Genomic DNA, 8180 nt, shown 5'->3' with positions numbered 1-8180 from the left:
ATGCCCCCGGGTCAAGTGAAGGTTGCATGTCATGAAATCAATACCCCATTTCGCAAAAGGACCTACAACGACAACAAGATGCATATGTTGAAAAGTGTAACTAGATTTTGTCTTACTAATGACATGTAATTATGATTTTATGTAATGTGATGTAAAGAAGAAAATTAAATTTATTGTATTTCTTGCTTCATGGGTTTCATGAGCAAGAGATTTTTTTTTTAGGCAAGACTCCCATTAAGAGTCTTTAGGAATTATTTGTCATCTAGTCATAAAATGATAGATTCATTGTCATGTAATGAAGTCATGTTACACTTTGTATAGAGTCAAACTTTTCTATGTAAAGTATCCTCTAATACCTTGTCACTTATCCTCTTCAAGTCGTCCTACAATGACAAAACAACATCCTAAAAGAAGTCGGCCCTACTCTTGCGATCATGTGGGCATAAAGGACATGTAATGAAGTGTATGTATAGCCACACTCGACCTCACTTGAAGACAAGAAACTCATCAAGCATTCGATGAATATGTGCGAAGAAGAAGGCCACAAAGAGAAGTGCAAAGGAGCGAAGAAGGTTTCTTCTGGGAAGCGAAGGAGGATTCTTTTGGGCAATGAAGGAGGTTTCTTTTAAGGCGGCAAAAGAGGTTTCTTCTGGGGTAGTGAAGGAAATATTCTTCTGGGATACTTGTTCAGGGTAACCAAGATTCTCTAGAGGAATCCATTGATATCATAGAGACCAAGAATCTCTAGAGGAATCCAGTGATATCATAGAGACCGAGTTTCTCTAGGGGAAGCCGAGAAGAATCAATGTGAAGGATAGAGACTGAGATTCTCTATAAGGAATCAAGGATAGCAGTTTGAGATTAAGAAGAAAGATGAGAAAGGGAAGAGGCGGAGCATCAAGGTTAGTGACAAGGTTCTTGGGAGGATACTAGAGTCAAGGGTCTTTGTCATGGTCTTGGTACTCATCAATTGAATATCTAGAAGAAGAATTTTGATCAAGTTTTCCTCTCAAGAGGTGAGAGGTTTTGGACCTAGCTAACTAGCATATATACTATGTCACTTGTCTTTTATTGTGCATATTGGTAAATGTCTTGATGAAAAGAACACAATAATAACATAACGAAGAAAATACTATAAGCTTAGAAGTAAAAGTATATCACAAGAGTTTATCAAGCAGAGAAATATTTTAACTATTCATGTCCTATATTTCTCAACAGCATAGGTGTGGGTGGAGCATGGGTCTTATGAGAAAAATCTGACATGAATGACACTTTTGGACAACGAGAATACAATCACAAAAAATGGTAGGCCAAAAGTAACCAACGCGCTGGATCTTATGTGTGGTGGCATAACCAAATAAATGATTGTTTCATGCCACCGAGTGGCATTCATTTGGGGCTTTATTGAACTCCTCATGGGTGAGGAATCTTCGTAAAAGCATAGTGATACCATGGTGATAAAGGGTGTCACCAATCATTATATAATCCTTGGCTTGATATCGAATACGTCACTACTCAGAGCGAGAGGTATTAGACCAGAAAGTCTGGATCTGGATATATACAAGGATGTCTCCATACCAAGGGTCAAATGGCAAGATCAAAAATAACGACTCGTCTGGGATTTAATTTTAAAACTTAGATTCAGAATTAATAGTGAGAAGGTCGTAGATCAGCTCAGCGAAAACTAAGGATTTCTTTGACAAGGATTTGATGAATTCTAGTTCAAACTCCTACAGGATGATGATCCATTTGGAGTACTTGCCCCCGAACAATTTTCGTGACAAAATGTATGCCATAGGGTTTCAATCTGAAATGACCATAGTTTTCCAAAGCAGTATATAGTGGAAAAACCTTTGGATAGCTCGAACATCCGTCAAAGATAACTTCTCAATGTGAGTATACTTGACTTCAATATCATTGAGATTCTGACTCAAGTAGTAAATGGGATGTTCAGTCCCTACATCGTCATCTTGGACCAATATCATTGTGATGGTAGAAACTACAAACGTGAGATACAGGAAATAATCACGCTGGTAATCTAAGGGATATAACATAGATGCCCGAATCAGTGCATCTTTCAAGACATCAAATGTTGTTTGAGCAGTGTCGTCCCAATGGACGAGAACCACTTTCTTTAATAGGAGAGTGAATCCTTTGGTCAACTCAGAGTAGCTAGGGACAAACCTCCATAGAAAGTTAGCCTTCCCTTGGATTCTTTGGAACTGACGAAGGGAAGAAGGTGCAGGCAAATCTATGAATGCTTGAACTTTCAAAGGATCGATATGAATTCTTTGTTTTGAAACCACAAAACCGAGAAGTCATCCAGAGCTAACGCTAAAAACACATTTGTGAGGGTTTAATCAAATATTATAATGCCTACATCGTAATAAAATGTTTCGAAGATGCATTAGGTGATCAGCCCGATGTCTTGAATGAGCAGGGAGATCATCCAAATAAGGTTACAAGATGTGTTTGATATCATGGAAGGCCTAATTTATCGCTCTTTGAAATGTAGCCCCAAGATTCTTCAATTTGAAAGGGAGTTTCCGGTATGCAAACGTGCCCCAGGGACAAATAAATGTGGTTTTAGGTTGGTCCGCTCGGAGAATGTTTATCTGATTATAGCCGAAAAATCCATCCATGAATGAATAGATCACGCAATCAGCACAGTCATCAAAAATCTGGTCAATGAATGGGGTGGGATAATTATCCTTTGGATAAGCAATTTTTATATCCTGACAATCGATAATGATACACAAATTGTTCCTTTTTTATTCATGACATGAACAATGTTTGACACCCAATCAGTCAAAGGAACTAGATAGATGAAAACAACACGTAGAATTTTTTCAACTTCAGATTTAATTATGGTATCCTTCTTAGGACAGTCTGGGCGAAGGTGTTGTTATATTGGTTTCGCATCAGAATATGTTTTTATTTCGTGAACCACGATGTAAGGAGCGATCCCTGACATTTTTTCATAAGACTAGGCTAAGACATATCAAAACTCCTGAAATAGAGCTTTGTAAATCTTAATCTCATCCAGACAGCAAGACATTCTAATATGTAGATTCTCGACAATGTTAGGTTTAATCAATATATCAAGAGGGATGGTCTCTTCAATATTCAATAGTTTTTTCTCTGAATTGACTTCATGAATAGAAACAGAATTCGTAGAGAGCTCAACAATATTGGGTTGATAAATGTCATTAGGATTATCCTCAATGGAAATTGACAAGGAAGAATGATATTGATGATCGTCTCACAATGCATCATCTAGCATCATGATCTCCATGATGCTCTCATTGGTAGAGAATTCGCAAGAGAAAGGATCATAATATGTGCCATAATCCAATGAGCAATCGAACCAATTGATATAAGAGACTAGATTAGAATGAGTCACACAAGCTAAATGAATGGATTCATAACTAAGCTCAATGGGGCTAAGAGGCATACAGTTGCCAAAGCTATCGATGTTAGTTTCATCTTCTACTACCTAAGGATTAGTTCGAATAGTAGAAGAGGATATAATATTGATATAGGAAACCAAGGAGGAGCTATCAGGAAGTGATAGAGGAGGAAATGAAAAGGTTCCTAGGAGAGAGGAAGCCTTAATCAATCCAACCCCAACATACTATCATGTGTGTAGAGTTTCCCATACGCGAGGGGAATTAGAGGTAAAAAACATGAGTTAATCGATGGCTACTATGTCACCTTTATTTGGAAAGGAGATCATTTGGAAATAAGTCAAAACAACAACAGCCATAGTGTAAACCCAAGTGCGACCCAATAGAATATTATAATTGAGTGGTCCGTCGATAACTTTGACTTCTATGGATATGGATTTACCTCCCAATTATTCTTGTAAGGAATTCAAAATCCCACAAGGTTTATATGTTCTTCTGTCAAAAGCTTTCAAGGTGGTGGGAAACTCACTCAATTGAGGAGAACCAATGGTCTTCCAGCAAGACAAGGACATGATATAGGTTGAGGCTCCCTCATCCACAATAGAACGATGAATTTTCTTACCACAGATGACAACATGGATCATAAATTCTAATTAAGCCAGAAGTCGAGGTGTATAGTTCTCGTGATTAAAAATAACTAGCTTGGAATCTGAAGGATCAATGCATCCAATTGTGGAAAGCAAAGCCTTTTTCTAGGAAAGATAGTTCTGCAAAACCTCGAGAGTATACATAGATGATGGATATTGGGTCAGTTCCTCAACTACATTGTAATTCTGACCGGCTCGCATGCGATGGTTGAAAACAAATTTATGGATAACACCCTTTGGAGGCTTAATAATCAATTCTGTAGGGATCATAAGAGGAGACGGATCCGATGGAGATGCAACCAAACTGGTAGGTTGATCAGTAGCTTGACCATTCAGGGGATTCACATTACCATAGTCTTATTACGGGTAGCCACCATAATATTAGTTTTTGATTTAGCGGAAGAAAGCATCAAAACCGAGTTAGAGGAAGTAGGGTCCCGAGCAACCAAATGAGTCTCCTAATTCGAAAACGGATCTAAAAACATGGTGGGTGAAGTAGAAGATTTCATAAATTGGTTCACTTCTGCCTGGGAGGGACAGTCATGAGTAAAGTGTTTTGTTGGCTACATGGGGCCTCAGTAGTGGGAAACTGGTTGGCTGCTACGAGCTCCCCTGCAACCAACAGGATGGACAAGTATCCTGAGTAGTCCAGTTGGTCAGGATACTCGGCTCTCACTCGAGAGACCCGGGTTCAAGTCCCGGAAACGGAACCATTTGTTGGCTACGTGGGGCCTAACCCAGGTTTAGTAGTAAGTTTATCTAAGAAAATCCCGGTACCACTGGCCCTTTCGGCAACAATCCACAGAGCACAGAATGAAGTCTCACCCGAAGTAGTATGGGAGGGTGCTAGAACCAGGTTTCCACACCCTAGGGATATCTTGATGAGGGTTTTGGAGGTTCGCGATCCTAACCTGCGTGTTGCACTACTCCGCACAGCTTTCTATTCTTCGCAACCTGTGTGCACCTTCGTATTATTCTGATATGATCCTTACTGTGCTATTATATCAGTGCTTAAATTAGTTTATGCGGGCCCAATATTCTTATTACTTATTCAACTTCTAGATTAGCACGAGTACTTGAAAAAAATATAAATGCATAAAGATAACGAGAGCATAGAATTATATATCTACAAACAGACGCACAATATTATGAATCAATCTTATCTTTATTAATATTCAAGTTCAATTACAGACCCAACTCCACCCTGCGCACTCAGTTGCAGGGGTCCGTGCACTCAGCTGTGGACTCTACCAGGCCTCTACGCACTCAGCTGCAGAGCCTCTACCTACCACTACGACCCAATACACTTCAGATTCACTTCTATCCTCTAACCATGCCTTCGCATCTATCTGTTACTTGTTAAAACTAAGATTGACTTTACACTTAGAGCCTCGTTCTATTTATACAATCCCATGGTCTGCGGACCATGGTTAGGCCGACACATTTTACATTAAATTACATTATCTTAGGGCGGACAACCCTAGACTCTTGTGCTCTGTGCCCGCATTTCGCGGGGTCTTTACATTACACTTGACCAAAATTCGGGCTTCAAACCCCAAAACCATGCTATGGGGGGATCCGCTGCCCAACATGTTCCTCATTACAAATCAAGCATGGGTAACGAGGTTTATGTTTCTCGTCATAAGATTTATTGATTTATTCATCCTATGGAGGAGAATCTTTTTGCTTCTTACCTTTTCCTTTCTTCTTACTTGTTGGTTGCTGTTGAGATTTACCTTTATCATAATGAACGACATTGATCTCAGAAGTAGAAGCCGCAAGAGGATTGGATGGAGAATTTTGGACAATTGTGGTAAGAGAAATATTAGATGGTTTACTCACCAACTATGAACTCGCAAAACCAATCACGTCATCAACAGCATGATATTATTTACCAGGAGATTGAGGAACATTGTTCGAAGGTCACATGTGTTTGGTATATTATCATAAAGTATACCATATTAGGTATAAATGAGATCCAAGTACTAGGCACAAGAAATTACTTTCTCTTCGGTTATAACTCCACCCTTAGCTACGTCTTTTGTTATAGGGGCCAACAAAGACTTAGTAAACCATTCTGCTAACAATTGATCTAGAACATATGTCTTAACCAACTGACGGTGATGTCGCCACTCATGAATATGATTAGAGATGTGAGTGGAATCAGATTGTTTGAAGTTGGTTAGAAGTTTCGTTCTAGTTTCGTATCTAATGGGCAACTAGAAATGTGTGAGGAAGGTGGTAGCCAAGGCACTAAAATTTTTAAATGAAGCTCTTAGTAATTCAATATGCCATTTAGTTGTAGTACCATAAGAGTGCGCTATAAAATATGTAATCAAATCGAATTATGTTAGACTGAGGGGGCTTGGACCCAGGTTCAAAGTTAGTTGCGCTAACCAACAAAACCCTACACTAGTAGCCCTTCCGACAACAGTCTACTTAGCACAGACTGTAGTCTCACCCGAGGTAGTATTGGGGGATGTTAGAACCAAGTTTCTGCATCCAAAAGTCTATGTGATGTAGCAGCAAGGTGTTTCCTTAATCTAGGGCTCAATTCGACCTTCATAAACCCTTATCCTTGTAATCACTTACTTAAAGTGATTTCTACTTAATTAGATGTATGATCTTCGCCTAAGTGTTCTAACATGCATAAGTTAACATACAAATTAGATCTGAACCTTCGCGATGCACTTAAAATAGTATTACAAAGAAACAAATCATAACTGAGCATAAAACACATAAACATATAAATATACAAAAAACACATAGATTTGCTTCAAATATTCTTTATTACTTCATATCTTCAATAAATACATTTTTCTGACCTTGCACACAGTTGTAGGGGCCTATGCACTCAGCAGTGAAATTACCAAGGTCTCTGCACACTTAGTTGCAGGATCCTTCCCCTTCGCTAGAATATAGAATTACAAACTCAAAATCTCATTCATGCACTTTCTAAATCTTGTTAATGAATCCTAGATGACGTCCTTTTATAGATTTCACATTATGTTGCCATGGTCCACGAACCATGGGCGGAACTCAAAGCAACCCATCCCTTTACAAAATAAGGGGATTTGACCTTCCTAAAATGCCCTTTGACTCTTAACGTTCTACGCGCTCCGCTCCTAAAAATGTGGAGACTTTACAACCTTACATCAAAATTGACTCAAAACTTAGATAAAAATTAGACCTGGGGGTTCCCATCCCAATAGGCCCCCAACACAAAGACGTTACTCGTCTTGAGTCACTTTGTTGGTACGTCCTCGACACACACTTTAAGGCCATTGAACTTGGCCTTCAATGCTTTAAGCTCTGCTGTGCGGTGGCCTGTCGAAACTCCTTGACCAACTTCTCAGTAGTTGGCCCCTCTACTGCTAAGCCAATGGTCCTCTACGTCTGTTGCATTCCTTTTAGTTTACTCTTGACAGACTGAGAGAGTTAACTAGCTTCATTGGCCCAAGACTGTGTTATTGATGAAATGATTGAGGATTTTTGTCGCAACTCGTCTATCCGATTCTGAATAGCCTTCCCTTCCTAGAGTCGAGCAAACTGTTGCACAGGTGCTAAGGTCTATACTATTGCCCTGATTTCATTGAACTACAGTTGTTTGTCCCTGATGCCAGCTTCAATCTTCTATACATGTGGGTACTCTTGAAGTGAGGCCCACATCTCCATGGTGTTCTCAAAGATCTAGCTGCAGTCCTTAACTGCAGCTTCTAGTACTTCCATGTTAGCCTTAATAGTAGCCTCTCATGGATCTCAAACTTTCGGAGGTGTTGTTTGCTATAGCTTCATCTACAGCTCTATGACCTGCATCTCCATCTCAAACTTCACATGTTCAACCTCTACTTTAGATTCCTTCACCACGGCTACCAACTTGTGGAGCTTCTCTTCGGAAGTTGCTTAAGTTTGTATGAGGAGATCTAGCAGCTCAATTCAAATCTGGGTGATGGCGTGCTCTGGTTCCTGCCTACGCTCAGTGGCTATGTCCCTATCCTGGATGGCCCTGGTAGCTTCATCAGCTAACTGCTCATTGTGGCTCTTGATGTCTTTGATCACGAAGAGTGCCCACTCTTCCCAGATTTTCAATTCGGTAGATACTCCTTGGTGGAGTTCATTAAATTCT

General features: G+C 39.6%; 1 non-coding gene across 1 annotated transcript; it reads left to right on the top strand.

Annotated features, from left to right (window-relative positions):
• Positions 1 to 4695: 4695 nt before the first annotated feature.
• TRNAE-CUC (transfer RNA glutamic acid (anticodon CUC)) lies at positions 4696 to 4767 on the top strand. The gene has a single exon. It is a non-coding gene; the product is annotated as a tRNA-Glu (tRNA).
• The last annotated feature ends 3413 nt before the right edge of the window (positions 4768 to 8180 follow it).

The sequence above is a fragment of the Pinus tabuliformis genome, chromosome 1_1 (genome assembly GCF_031772625.1).
Source record: "Pinus tabuliformis cultivar Carrire ecotype Pingquan chromosome 1_1, CPIR1, whole genome shotgun sequence".
Lineage (NCBI taxonomy): Eukaryota > Viridiplantae > Streptophyta > Pinopsida > Pinales > Pinaceae > Pinus > Pinus tabuliformis.
Note: the sequence above shows the minus strand (reverse complement) of the source record. Positions and strands in the feature narration are given on the sequence as shown.